Genomic DNA, 21,584 nt, shown 5'->3' on the forward strand with positions numbered 1-21,584 from the left:
GGAGAAAACCCAGAGAATCAATTCAGTAGGCTACATAGTATAGAGCACATTGAATCTGTGTCAGCTAATGGGTGAGACAGAGATACAACTGTGCTTGAGAAATTCATGAGTCTGTATGTAGCTACAGAGATTTTAAACCACAATAAATTTGCAGTCTGCCACAGAAGTATAATCCATCATCAGCAATGATCAGCTACTTTCAAAACTAGCCAGTTCAAAAATGTGTGTGAGTTCTTAAGGCACCAAACTGTAGAGGTCATCAGTCCCTAGACTTACACACTACTTAAACTATCTTAAATTAACCAATGCTAAGAACAACACACACATCCATGCCTGAGGGAGGACTCGAACCTCCAGCAACAGGGGCCGCTCGGTCAGTGACATGGTGCCTCTAATCGCTCGGCAACTAGCGTACTTCTAAAAAGAGACTTGCAGATGTATATCTGGAATCACCGGTAGCTGAGGTTTCACAGTGTGTGTCTGTATGAAACACACAGTTTTGGTTGTGAAGCACAAAGCATGGTCAATCTGAAAGGCCACATGCATTAGCAACACTTAAGGAACAAATTTCCAGCCTTCCTCAGTAAGATTAAGTATTATATTAAATTTATTCGCAATGTACCCCAGTTGTGCAGCTACTAAACAGACTTAGGAGCAAATGCTACTATGCATTCCACTCATGAAAAAGGAAACTTAAATCTCCCTTATGCTTAGCAATATCCAAGCCAGGTTAGTGACTGGTAATACCAGCATATGCATCAGACTAACACTCAATTGGAGCTGTTATTTATTCAAATTACTGATAACAGTTGTGGAAACCTTGAGTACAACAAGAACATATTGGACATAATAATAAACAATTTACTTGTCCACCATCTTTTTTAGAAAATTATCATTTGAGAATTACCTGCAGGATGAAAGCAGTAGTGACAGAAAATATATTTCATGCCATTGCAATCGAGTAAATATTAACTTACTAACAGTAGATACACAGCATCTCTGTAGCATAAATGAGGTGGCAGCAATGTTTTTCAAAGTATCAGCTATCTGTCTAATTTACTTGATCAGTTTTAGATGGAATAAACATGAATAGTATTAAGCGGTATAGCCAAAGTTTATTGTTAATGTGGCATACAGATTAAACTGCTGTGATTTCCCCAGCTTTCATTGATGTATACTGTGACATGTTCACATCCCTGAACGTCCTTCTTCCCAATGGAATCTAGAGAACACAATGACTGCATTAGTGAATGCAGTGGGATTAATTGTGTATTCAAATTAATACTAACACTTGTGCATGCCCAGAGTCCAGTATGAGGGGTATACTGTACAAAGTAATAGAATAAGAAGTACTCATCATAACCTGTTCCAAAAAAATTCCACATGTCCATATGGAGTAAAGTTTCATCTGGCAACTGACCACAAAACAGGAGTCATTTTCATATCCTCCAACATCACACAACAACAGAGCAATATTGACAAAGATGGGTACTTTTTCCTCAACATGTACAACTGTAAAATTTATTGCACATTATAATGTAGCAGACCAGGAAACACTATAATGATGCAATTGATGCCAATACCGATTGTCATCCTGTTACACAGGTCACATACAAGACACGAATTTTATAAATTACTGTTAACACTGACATACTTAATTTCACTTCAAAATTAGTTTTTAATAGCCATTATGCTTAAGTAGGTTTGCTTCCTGTTTTAAAGTTATCTTTATTTTACATAAAAGTACTTTTACAGAAAATTCTAGAATATCAGTTTGTGGCATCGATAGGTCATATCGACCACACAAATTACAATCTTTGGAATATTAACTGTTCTGTCGATCCGCCATGTTTAATTCCGTCTGCCTTTGTACTTCATGCAGTGTTCATTTGTATCAGTCTTTATGGTAAAATATATGTGTATATAGAAAACTTGGGAACTGTTTATTACATATATTATGATCCATATCCAGAACTCCCATATTGGTGACCCTGGACAAAAAAGTTCTATGTCTTCTGCAACTTCCGCACTGGTCATATAGAATCAACAGGTTTCACGTCTGACGCCATGGCTACATCACTGAACATTCTTTATGAAGATTTGGAGGCCCAGCTCTTACAACCAGGTGAACACAACCTTCCACCATTGGTTATTTCACAGCTAACAGACAATGATCTACAATCTTCTACGAGGATAACCTCTACTTTAGCAACTCCACAACGACCAAGTGTTACACAGTTACCTCAAACAATGGACTCAGGCTTTGTTTCACCGGGTTACACCCAACAACAAGTTGAAAGTGAAGTGGACAATCTACTAAATAGTGTGACAATCAATCACTCACATGAAGTTCAAAGGGACTGAAATTCGCGCACATGCTTTGATCTTCTATGCACCCTGACATCGGTTGGAGCAGTGCCGTGTGCAGTGCCGCCATTTGTTCAAAATGCACATGCAGTCAACTATTACCAAGCTATGCCAGCCTTGCCTTCCTCACAGATCAGTAAAAGACATTTTATGCATCCAGTTCGCCACAACAAACTACTGTATCGGCGGCCCAGTTTCGCGACCGTGAGGGTACAAGTTCACCCAACATAGCCTCTTCACCCAGCGACATTGTACTGTGACAGTGCAACCACTAACAGGTTTCACCAGTGTTTTATGGTCCTCCCACGAAGGGTGCATGGCCAGTGTGTGCAGAAAACTCTCATTGTTGCCACTTTAAGCTCGACCCCCCCCCCTACCCCCCCCCCCCCCCCCCTTCACCCATGGGGGGTCCTCGATTCTGACCATACAACTGCTCGCTCCTTGCGCAGTACCGTCTGCATTTGCCGCACCGGCCTTGCACATCATTTCCGAGTTGGACAATGTCAGTGCTATTCCTACAATTTCCTGTCCAGTTTACAGGCCCTCATTTTGTACTGCTCGCCTGTTCGCTCCCACGGTACTGACCGTGCCTGCCACGTCGTGATTTTGGGTGTCTTCAGAGACATTACAACCAGCCGTTGTTCCGAACATGTGTGCTAGTAACATTTCCGCTCCGGTGATGCTGGATCCCAGCACGAACTCTTGTGCAGCGAGACCGCAGGCCTTCCAAGACACGCCGAAGCCACCTTTGCCTCCACCTCTAGGCTGCCTACCTAAGCTACCTCCCCTATATGAGGACAATCCAGTTTCATGGTTTGCACTGGTGGAGGACCTCTTCGAGGTGCATCAAGTGACTGATGACAACTCCAAGTTTCTATGTTTGGTCACACACCTTCACAATCATGCAGATTTAATTTGTGATCTCCTACTTTTGCCTCCACCACCACTGAAGTATGAGTTCACCAAGAAAACAATATTGGATCAACTTGCCTGCTCGCCACAGCAATTGGTAATTAAGATTCTGTGCGAGGAGCACCTGGGGGACTGCACTCCATCACAACTTTGGTGCCACCTCAGGTTATTTGTGAGTGAACACATGATGCCAAACATCACTCTGTGGGCGGTATGGTCTTTCCAGTTACCTACCGACCTACAGATACCCCTACTGCTGCACTCTTTCGAGTCTATTGGTTCTTGCCTATGCATCACAGATCAGCTGTACGTGCTCCTGTGACAGAAACACCCAGCTCATCCCCCATCGCTGTGTGCCACTACTCCTCCTGTTTACTGGCCATCTGCAGGCAGGGGCAGGCCCCATTCTGCTTCCATGCCTTCTATGCTGCCAGGCAGTACTCATTTGCTCTCTCCTCATTCCGAGCACTCAAGACTCGCCCACGCCCCATACGTCCTGGTTTACATCACAGAACAGATCAACATGGACAAGCCTCCCCTGCTATCACAGTCACCGTCATCGGCACATCTGGCTCATCCGTACTGTTGGTTCTGCAAGATTTTTGGGGCTGAGGCCAAGAAATGGAGGTCACCTTGCCAACACCCAAATGCCAACTGCAGGAACTAAGTGACTCCGAGTCCTGCGCGGAACTTTACATGCGTCCCCTGACACTGCACTCTGTCCGCTCGTCCTCTCGGCCGAGCAGTCATTTCTACTTGACAGATATTTCATCGCAGTTTGTCTACCTAATTGACAATGGTGCTGACGTGTCTATCATACCTTGATCATTGGCTCCTACCAACTTTTCACCAATGAAGATTCTCCTATGAGCTGTCAGTGCATCAATGTTGCAAACTGTCGGTTCTGTGAAAGTGATGGTGCAACTATCCCCTTCTCTGTGTTTCCTGTGGATCTCGTACATCGCCAACATCGACGAACCAATTCTCAGTATGAATTTTTTGTCCCATTACAAGCTCTCCCAGAAAGTAGTCCAATGTTCAGTCTTACACCACCCGTCTAACACTCAGATACCATGTTCCAGCACCCATGCTCCTCATTCTACTTCCGCCGCAACATGGGATTTGGTTCACGAGTATTCCACCCTCGCAGGCAGGATTGTGACCTGTGTCACTAACCTACTTTCAGAATACAACTCAGCGGTGCACCTCTGCTGGGAGAACGATGAGCTGAAACAACGCATTGCTCACACTTACAACAAGCTCGTTTCGGCCTGCAACTCACTGTTGAAACTGCAGTACACAGTTCCTTCACCAGATCGAACTTCATCGCCAAGCATCATTCCAAACACTCATCAGGACAGTTCAAAAACATTCATTGCATGTGATGATTCATGTTCAGTGACCTCTGCACCATCCTAGCGCCCACTACATGCAGTGCCTCGTGTTTCAAGCAGTGTCTCTAATAACAGTTGCTTGCACAGCACGACCACGCCCACTACACAGGCAGCCACCCCGCTTGTTGATAAACATTCCCCCTCTCCCGCACACCAGCCAAGCAACTCAGTGGCCATCGCTGTCCCTTGTGCGACACCAGTGCCTCTCTTGCCCGCGCCGGTTACCCAAGGCGTAGTTAACAACAGACAGTCACTGCATGCCCCACTCCGCTCTGTGCTGCGTGTGCAGCCGACTTCTCCAAATGAGCGAATGCTGCACTCGCGTAATAGGCATGTGACTTTCGTGCTGTCTTTTCCCATTCGTGCTAATGGCTACACCTCATCACGCCTCACTCGTCCCAGAACTCCACGTCAGTATGTTACTCAGCCTCATGCGCAATTCTCAGTTTCTTCTGTCACCAATGGAACAACACACAAGATAATTACCACTACCGGCCCTTGTATTAGACACAAGTTTAGACACCTCAACTCCGTTAAGTTGCACGCGGCCCGGCAGCAAATTAACGAACTTCTGGAGGCAGGCATTCTCCAGCCATCAGACAGCAATTGGTCTTCACCAATTCACCTCGTCAACAAACACAATGGTTTATTAATAATTTTTACTTATGGACCATCTGACAGCAACTGAACAATTCAGTTGCTGTCAGACAGTCCATAAGTAAAAATTATTAATATACCGTAATATTACACGCAACTGAGGAAGACAGGACTATAAAAGTTGAAGATGTAACCACAATGGTTCTTTTCGAATGTGTGGTGATTGCAGACATTTAAATGTTCACACTGTCATGGACAATTACACAGTGCCAAACATAAACAATTTCGGTATATTGATAATTTTTACTTATGGACCATCTGACAGCAACTGAATGTGCCTATAGGCGCAATGACAAAAATGTAAATAAAATAGCTAACATATGTACATATTCCAGGCCACTAATGATGCCTTGCAGAAAATAAAGGCAAAATGTGTATGGCACTAAAATTGTGTTTTATTCAGTTGCTGTCAGACGGTCCATAAGTAAAAATTATCAATATACTGTAATATTACACGCAACTGAGGAAGACAGGACTATAAAAGTTGAAGATAAACAATTTCACTCATATGTTATCAGGTGCCACAATCTTCAGTGTGATTGGCTGCAAATGTGCTTACCACCAGTTCCCGTAGCACCAGAAGACATTCCAAAGAGTGCGATCATCACACCACTCGGTTTGCTCCAGTACAACTTCATGTCATTCGGTTTAAAGAATGCGGCACAAACATGACAACGTTTTATTGACTCAGTCTTACGACGATTCGAGTTCTGTTTTGCACACCTGGATGACATACTCATTTTCAGCAAATCGACTGAAGACCACAAAGATCATTTATCCCAAGTCCTCCAGACTTTGGCATCCAATGGTGTCGAGGTCAACAAAGAAAAATTCCAATTGCATCAGTCTTCTGTGACATTTCTGCGTTACACTGTCTCCACAGATGGAATACAGCCTCCCAAATCCCTCATGCAGGCTATCACATCTTTTCCACCCCCAGCTGCGTACAAAGAACTCAGACGTTTCCTAGGTACTATGAATTACTATTGCCGTCATCTACCTTCTGCCGTTGCCGTGCAGGCCCCGCTGACGGGCTCACTCTCTGGCAAACAAACTTCAGGCATTAAACCAGTCCATTGGACTGAACCCATGCTAGAGGCCTTCAGGGCTCTTAAAACTGCTTTAGCTCACACAGTCGTACTCGCCACCCTGATCCCTCTGCCGATTTGTTCATCACTACGGACGCCAGCGACATCGCGGTCGGGGCAGTATTACAACAAAGCATAGGCGACACAGTTTCACCACTTCATTTATTCTCCAAAAAACTGTCTACAGCACAGAATAAATATTGCGCTATTGATAGAGAGCTCCTGGCAGTGTACGAGGCCATCAAACATTTCCACACTGACATTGAGAGCCATCTTTCTTCATTCTTACTGATCACAAACTGCTGGCGGACGCCTTCTGCAAACCACTGCTACAACTGTGGATGAAATAAACTTGAGTAGCATTCTGCTATGAATAGTCCAAATATTTTGTGAAGCACTACATGCCTCATCAGATGTTTATCATCATTTCCACCTATGGCATAAGTTTAACCACAACAGTAGTTTACAGTTGGTTTGTGGACAAAGAAAACTCATGACTGCTTCCTAACTTTACATTCAGCTTGGCACATTTACTGTAGCAAATGTGTATTATACTCTAAGAAGAGTGCTATATTTTAGGTAAATGCATCTATACATCTGTGGACCCCATAAGCATCAGTCAAGAAGAAAAGAAAAAGGGTGTGAATTTTTAAGGTCAAAAATTATATCCTCTGCAGTCAATTGGGACTGTCTCAATCTCTATGGGGTGCACCACAGTTAGCATGTTTACACAATATTGTGTCAAATTGGGGAGATGAGACCTGACTTTGTTCAATCCTAGGCCGCTTAAAAGTCAATTTTGGTGGGTAACTTTAGGTTTGTTTGGGGAGTTCTCCCCATATTCATCTAGTTAGGAATGTCTATCCTAGGCAATACTTTACTCCAACAATCCAAAAAGTATAGTTTTTAAAACAGATTTTATTCAATTTTAATTGTATCAGTCAACATTAAATATGTAAGATATGAAAATAACATGACCAGGTTTGAAGTTTTACAAGCAAACAAAGTTTTATATAAGGTGCCACCCAAAATATCCCAGAAAGTTATTGTAAAAATCAGGAAACTATACTTACATCCTAATGTCCTCTGTCACCTTCAAAACAGTCACCTTTGGCATGTATGTAAAGATCCTAATATTGTTCCCATTTTTGGAAGCATTCCTGGAAGTCTGCAGGATGAAGGATCTATTGTGATTCCACTTGTATGTCTTCAGCCGTGCCAAAACATTGCCTTTTCAGTGCAATGTTCACCTTCAAGAACAGATGGAAGTCACATAGGGCTAGATCTAGTGAGTAGAGAGAGTGGGGGCTATTGCCATGTTGTTTCTGGTCAGGAATTCCTTCATGGTGAGAGAGCTGTGCACTGATGCATTGTCATAGTGCACCAATCAGTCTTTCTTTTTCCACAACTCTGGCCATTTTCACCTAACATTTTCTGTCAGTTGCCTCAAAACCTCACAGCAAAGATGTCCATTGACAGTCTGACCATGTAGAAAGAACTCCTTATGCACAATTCCCTGAATGTTGAAAAAAATGATCAGTGTTTACCTCATGTTGCTGCAAACTTTTTGAGCTTTTTTTCAGCCTTGGAGAAGAAGGTGTTTTCCATTTTGATGACTGCTGCTTCATTTCAGAGTCATGACTGTACACCCAAGGTTCATCACCTGTTACAACTCTGCATAAGAACTCTGGACACTCTTGAACTCTTTGTTGCAGTTCAGTGCCCCTCTGAATCCTGAGGTTTCATTGGTCAATGCTAAGAAGCTGAGGGACAGCCTCTGCTGCAACTCATCTCACATTTAGTTCAGTGGCTAGAATTCGTTGACATGTACCATGAAACAGCCCACATCTGTTACAAACATCCTGGATTGTCTGCCTTCAGTCTTCATGAATCATGTCATGCACTTTCATGATTATTTCCAGTGTAGTGCACATTGACCATCAACCAGAATGTTTTTCATCTTCCACAGATTCTTGGGCTTCCATGAAGCGCTTTAACAACTCAAATGTTCTTTCTTGACTGAATGCAATCTCACCAAATGTCTCCATCAGCATTTGGTGGGTTTCAGCTGCAGTTTCCTTCAACTTGAAACAGAAATTCATGTAAATTAATTGTTACTTTATGTTGTACTTCTATGTCAGAAATCTGTTGTAATGAAACTAAAGAAAATTCCAGAAAATTAGATTATATGAACGTATCTTCTTGGTTGTAGCTTCAATTTATACTATATATGAATACATTAAAGTCCCTAACTCACTTTCACAATGCCATCATGGCTATTATGTGTTTTAGGTAAAAATGTATATCTCCAAAAGTACTGAAGTTATTGATTTGAATTTTAACAGTATGATTGTGTTATCCATAGCATTTGGTGTACTAAGTATGAAAAATATTGATTAATATTTAAAAGTACTTCTACAGGTTCACAGAGAGTACTGTATATGTAACATATTGCATGCAGGATTAAGCAAGTATACAGTTAGCTAGGCCCAGTAGCCAGCATCAGCATGAATACCAAATCTGCTCTCCTCCCGGCTCCACGGTGAGCTACACTTTCAATGCAAGATGACAACTCGTAATAATTTGAAATGTTATGCTATGCCATATCACAGAGTTCTGAATGATTCACTATATTTTTGGCACCCAAAGGGGACTTCGATTTGATTTCATTCTCACGTTTTTGCTAGTGTGAAAACATTTAAATTTTCGGACATGATTCAGAAAGAATTCCTATTTCTCTATTAGAATATGCTAAGCTTTTTGAGTATGAGGTCAGGTGTATGGATAGAGAGTTTGTGTGCTGAAAGCATTGCAAATGTGAGTATGAAGTACACATAGCAATTGCTAGTGTATTTAGTTTCGGTTATCACAGCCTTCTATGTATTTTGTAAGGTAGTTTTAGAAAATATCATTTGTTTCTATGGGTATTCTGTTCCCCATTTTCGTTGTTCTGTTTGTGGCTACCAGCACTGCCATCAGCATTGTATTGTCTGTATCTGTACTTTCTGTTGAGTGCTTTAAGTTTGTGGTTTTTGTTTTTCTATGCACCTGAGATCTGGGAGATTGATAGATATGGAAACTGATATTACACTGGAGGAGAGTTTCGATGTGGGTGAGGAAATGCCATGCACATCTGTGGGGAATATACAAATTGAGAGTACATTACAAACCATCAGGCGAATGGAGGAGAGATCAGGTGCGAATGAGGAGATGGCTGGCACATCTGTTTGCCATACAGTCACAGTCCACTGGATGGAATTTTCTTGGTATTAGAAAACCACACATTGTTGTTCATCACCACGAGTGAGGGAAATAAAACACGATTTGAAAGACTGGAAGCCAAGATAAAATTTTGCATTCAGAAGCTTGATGGACAGACTGCTGAAATTAAGCACGACTTGCTTAAAAAGAAACGAAAAAGATATGGTCAGAAATCACCAACAGCCTGGATAAAGAGAGCAAAGAGTGTGAAACGAAAGTCAACAACTCAGAAATGAGATAAATGCAAAGATGACAGACATTTCCATCCGTACGGATGAGAAGAGTAAATAACCCAAGAAAACACAAACACAAGTGTCAGTCCTTGAGCAAGAAATGTCTGAAATGTGACAAGGTAATGTCCTTGTAATGCAGGTCATGTCAGCGAATTTGCAGACCACATTCTTGATTCACGTGGTGGACATACCACTGGTCAAGTTCGGCCAAATGTGCAGTAGCCAGTTGAAGGCATACTTAAAGAACTTAGATGCCTATCTGCATGTGAAAGGTAACGCTTTCCTCGTTGCATGGCAGACTGCCGACCAGGAGGAGACTGCCTGATCTGATGTAGAAATTTGCAGGAACAGTAGTTACAAGGATTTCTGCACTCAGTTTCTGGCAATGTACTGTAGCATGGCCACAAAGGTAAATGCAAAGAAAGCATATATCAGGGACAGTATGTGTCGCACAGTCATGCCAATCCATGGCAACACATACTGCTCACTTTTTTGTTCTGTTGGGATACTTGAACAACAAAATGACAGGTGAGGAATTGTGTAGTGTGATATGCTCACATTTTCCTGCTCAGGTACAATGAGCACTCATCAGAGCACTGTCAAGAGAACAGTTCCTCGATATTTTAATGTCTTTGGATGTCATTGAGAAATAGGATTGCCAAGGGATGGTACATGCTAACACAATGAGGGAAGAAAATAACATGTTACAAAGGTTTGTTACTCACAATGACAGGTAGAATTGGCACAACAACAGACAAAGGACAGAAGAATGGAATAGACAAGAGCTAAATAGACGCCATGGTCCACACTAGGGAGAACAGGGCAGGAATGAAGTGCTAAATCACAGACACTATGTGAATTGTGTACAAGCATCACATTACGACAAAGGACTTGAGAATTATGGAGCTTCACCACCACTGGCCCCACCTCAGGCAGATGTGCATGAGGTCACAAAAGTGACTGGCCAAAGACAATGAGGTATTGCAGGGGACACCTCAGTAGTGAAGGGACATTACGTATGCAGTATGAGGTACCAGCGATAGCAAGTGGAAGACGACAGTGACTAGTACTATGATTTCCCAGAAAAACAGAACAGTCGGTGTCCCATCTCTGAGATAACCATGGAAGGAATTAAGACAAGAGCATGTCTGGATTTCGGGTCAGAAGTGACAGCATTTTCAATGTGTTTTTACGTGATACTGGTAGAAATAGGCAGTAAATTAGCTGAGGTACCTGTAAGAGGAATCTCACTAATTCCTGCTTTTGAGGCAAAAAGGATAAAGGTAGAAAAGCAGGCCTTCATGCTGCTAAGCAACGGAAGAAGTGGCTTCCAGGTGAATTCAGATGTCATCTGTGGGTTGGCACTCGATTTTATAATCGCTAATGATATACTCTTGAGTAGAGTGGTGATCATCAACTGGAGCACTAAAACCATGGTAAATTTGTACAAAGATCTGGTTGCTTGGGGTACAGATAGCACTAAGGCCACAATTAATTTAGTACAATGCAAGGAGGCCGAGGAAAGTTCATAGGTGGGCCACAGTAGCTAGAAGGTGATTTGTTAGAGGTAACATGCATTCCAGATGAAGTCAGTATGCTATCCAAAAGTTGTGATGAGAATTCAATGAACACTGCCAACTAAAGAGAATCTTACAGACATGATGCAACTGGTTGTGGGTTAGAGACCACTGCACATGAGCCTTTAGGATTTAGACTGCCAGAAGCTGTTAATGAGTACATTCTCATGACACCCCAAGTCACCCATGTGACTACAGAAGACATGTTCCAAAAGGAACATAATAACAAGCAGAGAGAGAGCACAGTCAAACGCCGTGACAATAAGGGCGCTGATATAATGACAAAAGTTGAAGGTGAAGCCCGCACTGCAACTAAGAGGCTCATGTGAAGCAGAGAATGTGAAAGAAATTTCAGAGTGGCTGGGAAGCACTGTGATGTGCGCCATGGAAGTACAAGTATAGTACTTGTATATGCCCATTAGCCATTAGTAGAAAATAATGCTGTTCCATCCATGATTGAAAAATTTGTGGAAGGCAGGCAGTTTTCAGTGAACCGCAGGTGTTTCTGTGCGATGTAAATTAATCACAACTCACACAGAAACAAGAAACATGGTAGATGTCATCCTGTGTACAGACGATCAGCCAGAGGTGGGTGTGGAGAATGCAGAGGCTGATCCAACTGTAGTACTTAGAAAAAGTATACAAGGTGGCCTATAACTGGGCCAGGAGCGGAGAGAGGGAATGGAGAAAACAATCATGGAATTCAAGGATACATTCTCGTTCCTAATGTGAAGGTTTTAGGAAGTGGTCCACAAATTTAGAGTAATGTGTGATCGGTTACCAATAATAAAAAGATACTCAGTGGCCTGGAAGCACACCAGAAAAGTAATACAGAGGATGAACCCCAAATTAAAGGTTATGTTTCAAGTAATTATGGTAAATTTACCCTTTCTGCAGTAGAAGCACTAACAAGGGTAGCTGTCAGGAATGTCACCCCTGAAAATTGTCAAATGTACGGAGAGCATCATAGAACGAGGGTGGTAGAATGAAGCTCCTTTGGAAAATTCAGTGGAGTAGATGAAAATTTCATTAAATGACAATAGTGGCAGTGATAATGACAATGAAACTGACATTTCAAGAATCCATCTTAGCAACCTTAGCAACAAGAGTGAAATCAGAGGGGTTTTTTCATTTCCCCAAGGAAATGGAGCACGGGAGATACAGCTGTGGTTTTGGTGTGCACAATTTATGTCAGTAAGTAACTACATAACAAAATCATATCATTGAAAGTTTTGAAATTTTAATCATCTCAGGAATCCAGTCAGTATCACTCAAATTAAATATTACTGTTTACATTATAGCTGCTGTAATATGCAGACCCTGTTATTTGTATTGCTTTTGTTCTTTCCAAACAGTAGAGGTAGGCCTATTTAAAATATGTTTCCCCACCATGGTGAACACGCTTAATCTTATTGTTGTGTTAGAATGAAGTAGGCAGATTAGAGAAATTAGATAGGTTTATTACAAACCTATAGGATCTGTTTCTCATGTTGAAGCCATATTGGCATCCGATTAGTAGTTGAGCCATGAGTAGACCATTTATTAGATATTGACTCTAATTAGTCCTCTGTGAGATTATAAAGTTGACCTTTTAATCAAATACACAATACACCATATTGCCAGGAACACACATTTTTAGAGACTATTTATTCAGCGATGTTACATAACGAAGATCAAAGAGAAAACATAAACTACCATACATATAACACATCAAATGTAAAATATGATTGTTCCCAACACCTCCACAAGTTCTCGAGATGTAAATTCGTGAACTCTGCAAGTCCCACAGCTTGACAGCACCACTGATGTTTACCTTTAGGCAGTGCCTTTGTCAAAAAATCAGCTTACTGCTTAACGGTACTTACAGGTTTCAAACTGAATTTTCCTGTTTTAAATAAAATCACGAATATAGTGGTGCCTCACGTCAATGTGTTTTGTTCGAGCGTGATGCACACCATTGTGACTCAGTGCAATGGCACCTCTATCATCACAGCATACATTTACTGTTTTTTCACTATGCGTAACACACAATTCACGTAGCAGTCCTTGAAGGAATACCGCTTCTTGCGCTGCTGCTGATAGAGCCATATACTCAGCTTCTGTAGTTGATAGAGCGACGGTTTGTTGTTTTGAAGTCCAGGAAACTGCTGTCGCATCTAACTTGGAGATATAGGCGGTCGTTGATAGCCGCTGATGGAAGTCTGATGCATAATCAGCGTCACAGAAACCTTCAATTTCAGTTGTTCCACGTTTTGGGTACATTAGTCCTACATTGACTGTGCCTTTAATGCATCGCATAATTCGTTTGACCGCTTCCCAGTGGATTTTCCGATAATTAGAATTGAATCTGCTTAGAACCCCCACAGCATATGCAATGTCCAGTCTTGTACTTTGAGCTAAATACAATAGTGATCCTACGGCTTGCTGACAAGGAATGCGATGTAACACAAGGTTTTCCTCATCTGTCAATTTATTTTCATATTTTTGCAGCTTTGAACCAGGTTCAAATGGATATGCAACCGGATTACAATGTTCCATACCAAATTTCTTGAGTATGTTTGCTGCATATTTGCCTTGATCAATACTAATCGTCCCTTGTATCCTGTTTCGTTTTATTCTCATGCCAAGACACCAACTAAGTTCACCAAGATCTCTCATCTTAAACTGATCCATTAATCCTTTCTTCAATTCTTTCTTCCACTTATTATTTCTATTAGAGAAAATGATCAAGTCGTCTACATAAACAGCTATAATATTTTGTTTCTCAATTCTGAAGTAAATGCAAGAATCATATTCTGACTTTTTTAGGTTCATATTATGTACTGTCACATCTAATTTCGTATTCCAAACGCGTGACGCCTGTTTTAGACCATAAATTGCCTTCTTCAGCTTGCAAACCTACATCTCCTCCCCCTTCTTCACGTAGCCTTCAGGTTGACGAATGTAACCTCCTTCATCGAGATCACCATATATGAACGCAGTTTGAACATCCATATGTTCAATGTCAAATTCAGCTGATAAGGCTAACAGGTTGCGAAGTGAAGAATGACGAACAACAGGCGAGAACGTTTCATCAAAGTCTATTCCTGGTATTTGGGAATAACCTTTCGCTACAAAACGAGCCTTATAAGGTTCAATTTCACCATTTGACGTTTCTTTCACCTTGAACACCCATTTCGAACTAATTACCTTCCTGCCTGGTGGTAAATCAGTCAAAATCCATGTTTCATTTTCAAGTAAAGATTTATATTCATTATTTAAGGCTTCCATCCATTTTTCACAGTCATCACAATTCATTGCTTCTTCATACGAATTTGGTTCAGAAATACAAGCAAGACAAGCAAAATCATCATTAAAATATTGAGTATTTGGTTTTCTTTCACGTGATGATTTTCTAATTTCTGGTTGCATTTCTGGCTGCGCAACTTCCGTGTGACTATGTACGTTGCTATTTACAGTTTTGTCAGTGTCACTTAGTGCTAGTTCAAGATAAACTGCATTTCTGTCAACTTCAGCAGGTTGTGTCAGTTCAGTTGCCTCTTCAATGATGTAAGGTGCTGGCGCTAGTTGACGACTGTCTATACGATTATCGTCTATTGGGTTATTGTTTGAAATACTGTTTCCACAAGTGCACTTTGAGTTTTCGATGAATTGCACATCACGGGCTTTCACAATTGTCTTTGGTGAATTTGGATCAATCAGACGATATCCTTTAGAATCTTCGCAATATCCAACAAAGATAAGTTCCTTAGATTTGTCTTCTAATTTCGTCCTTTTTTCTTTTGGTATATGTACAAATGCTCGACATCCAAAGATTCGTAAATGACTCAAATTTATCCGACGACCACTCCATAATTCCTCAGGAGTGACATTCTTAACAGCTTTTTTTGGAGAACGATTCTTCAAATAAATTGCTGTGTTTACAATTTCGGCCCAAAATTGTCTACTTAGACCTGCATCTGTTAACATTGATCTTGCTTTTTCAGTGATTGTCCGATTTAAGCGTTCTGCAACACCATTCTGTTCTGGCGTGTAAGGAGTTGTTGTTTCATGTTTAATTCCAATCGTCTTTAAAAACAATATTTTGATTTTTCGACCAGTTTCATTTTCTACTCGTGCTTTGAATTCGATGAATGTGTCACAGACTTATGTTGTTGATTTTAACATATAACCAAAAGTTTTTCTTGACAGATCATCTGTAAAAGTGAGAAGATATCGTGACCCTCATTGGTCTACAAACATCAGAATGCACAATGTCAAGTAGATCTTTTGCTCTTCTACCTAGAATATTATAGTGTAACAGGAAATGTTGCAAAATGGTTCAAATCTTACATCTCTAGCAGGAAACAAAGGGTGTTATTAGGAAAGAGACATGTATCAAGCTATCAGGCACCATCCAACTGGAAACTAATTACATGTGGGGTCCACAAGGTTCCATTTTGGGGCCCTTACTTTTTCTTGTGTATATCAATGACCTTTCATCAGTAACATTACCAGATGCCAAGTTCGTTTTGTTTGCTGATGATACAAACATTGCAATAAATAGCAAATCAAGTGTAGTCCTAGAAAGATCAGCTAATAAAATATTTGTGGACATTAACCACTGGTTCCTAATAAATTCTTTGTCACCAAACTTTGAAAAAACACACTACACACAGTTCAGAACTTGTAAGGGGTGTCCCATGAGTATATGTCTAACATACGATGACAAGAAGATAGAAGAAGTGGACAATGTTAAGTTCTTGGGATTACAGCTTGATAATAAATTCAACTGGGAGGAGCACACCACAGAACTGCTGTTTGCAATGCGAATTGTGTCAGACATAGAGGATATAAAAATGAAAAAGCTGGCATACTATGCTTACTTTCATTCCATAATGTCATATGGTATTATTTTTTGGGGTAATTAATCAGGCCAATCTAAAGTTTTCTGGACACAAAAATGTGCAGTAAGAGTTATATGTGGTGTGAACTCAATAACATCCTGCAGAAGCCTGTTTAGGGAACTAGGGATACTAACTACTGCTTCCCAATATATTTATTCCTTAATGAAATTTGCCATTAAAAATACACTCCTGGAAATTGAAATAAGAACACCGTGAATTCATTGTCCCAGGAAGGGGAAACCTTATTGACACATTCCTGGGGTCAGATACATCACATGATCACACTGATAGAACCACAGGCACATGGACACAGGCAACAGAGCATGCACAATGTCGGCGCTAGTACAGTGTATATCCACCTTTCGCAGCAATGCAGGCTGCTATTCTGCCATCGAGACGATCGTAGAGATGCTGGATGTAGTCCTGTGGAATGGCTTGCCATGCCATTTCCACCTGGCGCCTCAGTTGGACCAGCGTTCGTGCTGGACGTGCAGACCGCATGAGACGACGCTTCATCCAGTCCCAAACATGCTCAATGGGGGACAGATCCGGAGATCTTGCTGGCCAGGGTAGTTGACTTACACCTACTAGAGCACGTTGGGTGGCACGGGATACATGCAGTCGTGCATTGTCCTGTTGGAACAGCAAGTTCCCTTGCCGGTCTAGGAATGGTAGAACGATGGGTTCGATGACGGTTTGGATGTACCGTGCACTATTCAGTGTCCCCTCGACGATCACCAGTGGTGTACGGCCAGTGTAGGAGATCGCTCCCCACACCATGATGCCGGGTGTTGGCCCTGTGTGCCTCGGTCGTATGCAGTCCTGATTGTGGCGCTCACCTGCACGGCGCCAAACACGCATACGACCATCATTGGCACCAAGGCAGAAGCGACTCTCATCGCTGAAGACGACACGTCTCCATTCGTCCCTCCATTCACGCCTGTCACGACACCACTGGAGGCGGGCTGCACGATGTTGGGGCGTGAGCGGAAGATGGCCTAACGGTGTGTGGGACCGTAGCCCAGCTTCATGGAGACGGTTGCGAATGGTCCTCGCCGATACCCCAGGAGCAACAGTGTCCCTAATTTGCTGGGAAGTGGCGGTGTGGTCCCCTACGGCACTGCGTAGGATCCTACGGTCTTGGCGTGCATCCGTGCGTCGCTGCGGTCCGGTCCCAGGTCGACGGGCACGTGCACCTTCCGCCGACCACTGGCGACAACATCGATGTACTGTGGAGACCTCACGCCCCACGTGTTGAGCAATTCAGCGGTACGTCCACCCGGCCTCCCGCATGCCCACTATACGCCCTCGCTCAAAGTCCGTCAACTGCACATACGGTTCACGTCCACACTGTCGCGGCATGCTACCAGTGTTAAAGACTGCGATGGAGCTCCGTATGCCACGGCAAACTGGCTGACACTGACGGCGGCGGTACACAAATGCTGCGCAGCTAGCTCCATTTGACGGCCAACACCGCGGTTCCTGGTGTGTCCGCTGTGCCGTGCGTGTGATCATTGCTTGTACAGCCCTCTCGCAGTGTCCGGAGCAAGTATGGTGGGTCTGACACACCGGTGTCAATGTGTTCTTTTTTCCATTTCCAGGAGTGTATATCACTTTTTCAAACCAACAGCTCAATTCATGGAATCAATACTAGAAATAAGAATAATCTTCACAAGGATTTAAAGTCACTTAGTCTTGTACAAAAAGGTGTGCATTTTTCAGGAACACACATTTTCAATAATTTGCCAGCAGCCTTAAAAAGCTTAACAACCAATGAAATTCAGTTTAAGAGAAGCCTAAAGGATTTATTGGTGGCCAACTCCTTATACTCCATTGATGAATTTCTCAGTAAAACCAACTGATTTGTTGGTTATTAAAACAAAGATGATGTAACTTACCAAACAAAAGCGCTGGCATGTTGATAGACACACAAACATACACACAAAATTCAAGCTTTCGCAACCAACAGTTGCTTCATCAGGAAAGTGGGAAGGAGAGGGAAAGACGAAAGGATATGGGTTTTAAGGGAGAGGGTAAGGAGTCATTCCAATCCCAGAAGTGGAAAGACTTACCTTAGGGGGGAAAATGGACAGGTATACACTCGCACACACACACACACACACACACACACACACACACACACACACACACACACACACATATATCCATCCGCACATACACAGACACAAGCAGAAATTTGTAAAGGCAAAGAGTTTGCACACACTCTTAAATATATATAATAGAGGGAAACATTCCACATGGGAAAAATATATCTAAAAACAAAGATTCTGTAACTTACCAAACGAAAGCGTTGGTACGTTGATAGAAACAATAAGAAACACGCACACAAATTTCAAGCTTTCGCAACAACCGTGGGTTACGAAAGCTTGAAATTTGTGTGTCTGTTTGTATTTGTTATTGTTTCTATCAACCTATCAACACTTTCGTTTGATAAGTTACAGAATCTTTGTTTGTGCAGAAGTTATATATATATATATATATATATATATATATATATATATATATATATATATATATATATAATAGAGGGAAACATTCCACGTGGGAAAAATATATCTAAAAACAAAGATTATGTGACTTACCAAACGAAAGTGCTGGCAGGTCGATAGACACACAAACAAACACAAACATACACACAAAATTCAAGCTTTCGCAACAAACTGTTGCCTCATCAGGAAAGAGGGAAGGAGAGGGAAAGACGAAAGGATGTGGGTTTTAAGGGAGAGGGTAAGGAGTCATTCCAATCCCGGAAGTGGAAAGACTTACCTTAGGGGGTAAAAAGGAGGAAAGAAGGACGGGTATACCTTACCTCAGGGGGGAAAAAGGAGGAAAAAAGGACGTGTATACCCGTCCTTTTTCCCCCGTAAGGTAAGTCTTTCCGCTCCCGGGATTGGAATGACTCCTTACCCTCTCCCTTAAAACCCACATCCTTTCGTCTTTCCCTCTCCTTCCCTCTTTCCTGATGAGACAACAGTTTGTTGCGAAAGCTTTAATTTTGTGTGTATGTTTGTGTGTCTATCGACCTGCCAGCACTTATATATATATATATATATATATATATATATATATATATATTATACATAACTTCTGCACAATTTCAGTGCAGTAAAGTGTTCATTGTAAATATGTGTGCGTGTGTGTGTGTGTGTGTGTGTAAGTACAATCTAACTTCTGCATCATTTCAGTGCAGTAATGTGTTCATTGTAAATAAGTATTATCGTAGTTGTATTACATGTTTATTACCTTATAAATAAATAAAAACTTTTTTATTTTAAATTCAGTGCATTAGTATTTGTAAAATGACTCTTTCAGATAGTGTTCCTTAAAAAATGACGCTCATTCCACTTGGGACCTGTGGAGTACTACATTAGCTTATTTGTTATAGTTGTAAATATTTGTCATGTATTGTTGTTTTTCTGACGTTTTCCACATCCTGGAGGACCGCCTCACTACCGATCAATTGGAATGAAAGTAAATCTGATGTAATCTAATCTGATGTTTTAGGAAAAAGTTGTCGAGACTGTTTACCTTTTATGCAGGGAATACACGGATCTAAATTGACGTTCGTCCAGTTCAGTCCGTCAGCCATTTTTTCTTTTAATAAATGCATGCTTACACAATTCAAATGTCCCAATCTTCGATGCCACAATTCATAACTGTTAATTTCTACAACATTTGCGTAATGACGCGCTTCATCTAATCGATACATACCATTCATTTGAGTTGCAGTTGCTACTGGTGTTCTAGAAACAATTATATCACTTTTATTGTATACACCGCAGTGCACATTGTTAAACAATACACACAATCCACGTCTTGTCATCTGAGTAACCGACAGTAGGTTGTAAGCAAGGCTTGGAACATACACAACATCATTAGCAGTTATCTGTTTATTCTTGTCGTCACAAGTAACTCGAAGATGAACACCGCCTTCTCCAATAGCCTGAAGATTGCTGTTATCTGCTACTGTCACTTTAGCAGCTGTGGTCGATTGGAAAGTGTTGAATGTGTCTCTTTGCTTCGTTATGTGTCGTGAACACCCGGAATTAACGGGTAGAGTGGCTATAGGTCCGCCATGTTTGAAGCAAATTGAAGTTCTGGCCGCCATGTTTTCTTTAGTCAAGGCATTCGTCTGCTGTGTCCCGCCCCCTTGTAACTGCGTTTGACTTACTTGAAATAGCCCATACTAGCTTTATTTTTTCTAAAACAAGCAATAGACAGCAGTGATTTCAGTGTAATATGGCTAAACTTCTCGATGTAGGTAACACTACAAGACAACTCAAATAAGTCTGTCCATCCACTATAACGTTACTTGTTGCCCATAAATTAATGCAATTAGAGCAGGTACCACCAGAATATTACGGTGAAACTTCTAAACATGCTGTGGTTAACTATTAGAAACAGTAACAGGCGCAGAAATGCGATATTTTTGTCGCTATTTCAAAGTAAACAGACAAAGCCTCAAAAACCAGTACACTGTGAACGAGAATTTATTTGAAATATGTGTTACAAGTAGTTAACACAAGCATAGTAATTCAATAACAAAGTCGAAGCGTTCTTGGGTGGGGTAATTTCACAAATTTTCGTAAGTAGCTGTACGCCTTGGCAGAATAAAAGTGTAGGGTCAGGGCAAATTTCCTTATTTGCTGAGAATAATGGCATACTTTAGCACTGTACTGAAGTTCCAACAGCTCCTTCAACAAACCAACTACATGTTCACTGTTTAACATAACAGAAACTGAACTACATAGCCTTCTTCTCAAACCAGCAACTAAAGTCTGTAACTACAATATTCTTCTTTTGTGTCGTACACTAAGTTGCTTCATTTGCTTTATCCGCTTCTTTAGTCGCACATTCTCTGCTTGTACTCTGTTATATTGTGTTTTCAACTTCTTAGGGCTTGGTAGACAGTAATTGTGGTCAGCAGAAACAGATGTGGGTCCGACAGGCACTGAAAGAATGTAGTTACATCATAAGTTTATAACAGAGTTACACCATAAGATTATAATAGAAAGTATGTAATTCAAAGTAATAAGAACATGGAGTACAATTAAATTATTAACTTACTTTGTGCTGATGATGTCACTGTAATAGCACTATCTTACAAATTGTCGAAAGATCGCTTTCTGGGTTGTGGTCGTAATACTTTATCTTGCTTTTGTAAATGTGGTGGAAAGTTAAAGATAGT

Source organism: Schistocerca americana, chromosome 1 (genome assembly GCF_021461395.2).
Source record: "Schistocerca americana isolate TAMUIC-IGC-003095 chromosome 1, iqSchAmer2.1, whole genome shotgun sequence".
Classification (NCBI taxonomy): domain Eukaryota; kingdom Metazoa; phylum Arthropoda; class Insecta; order Orthoptera; family Acrididae; genus Schistocerca; species Schistocerca americana.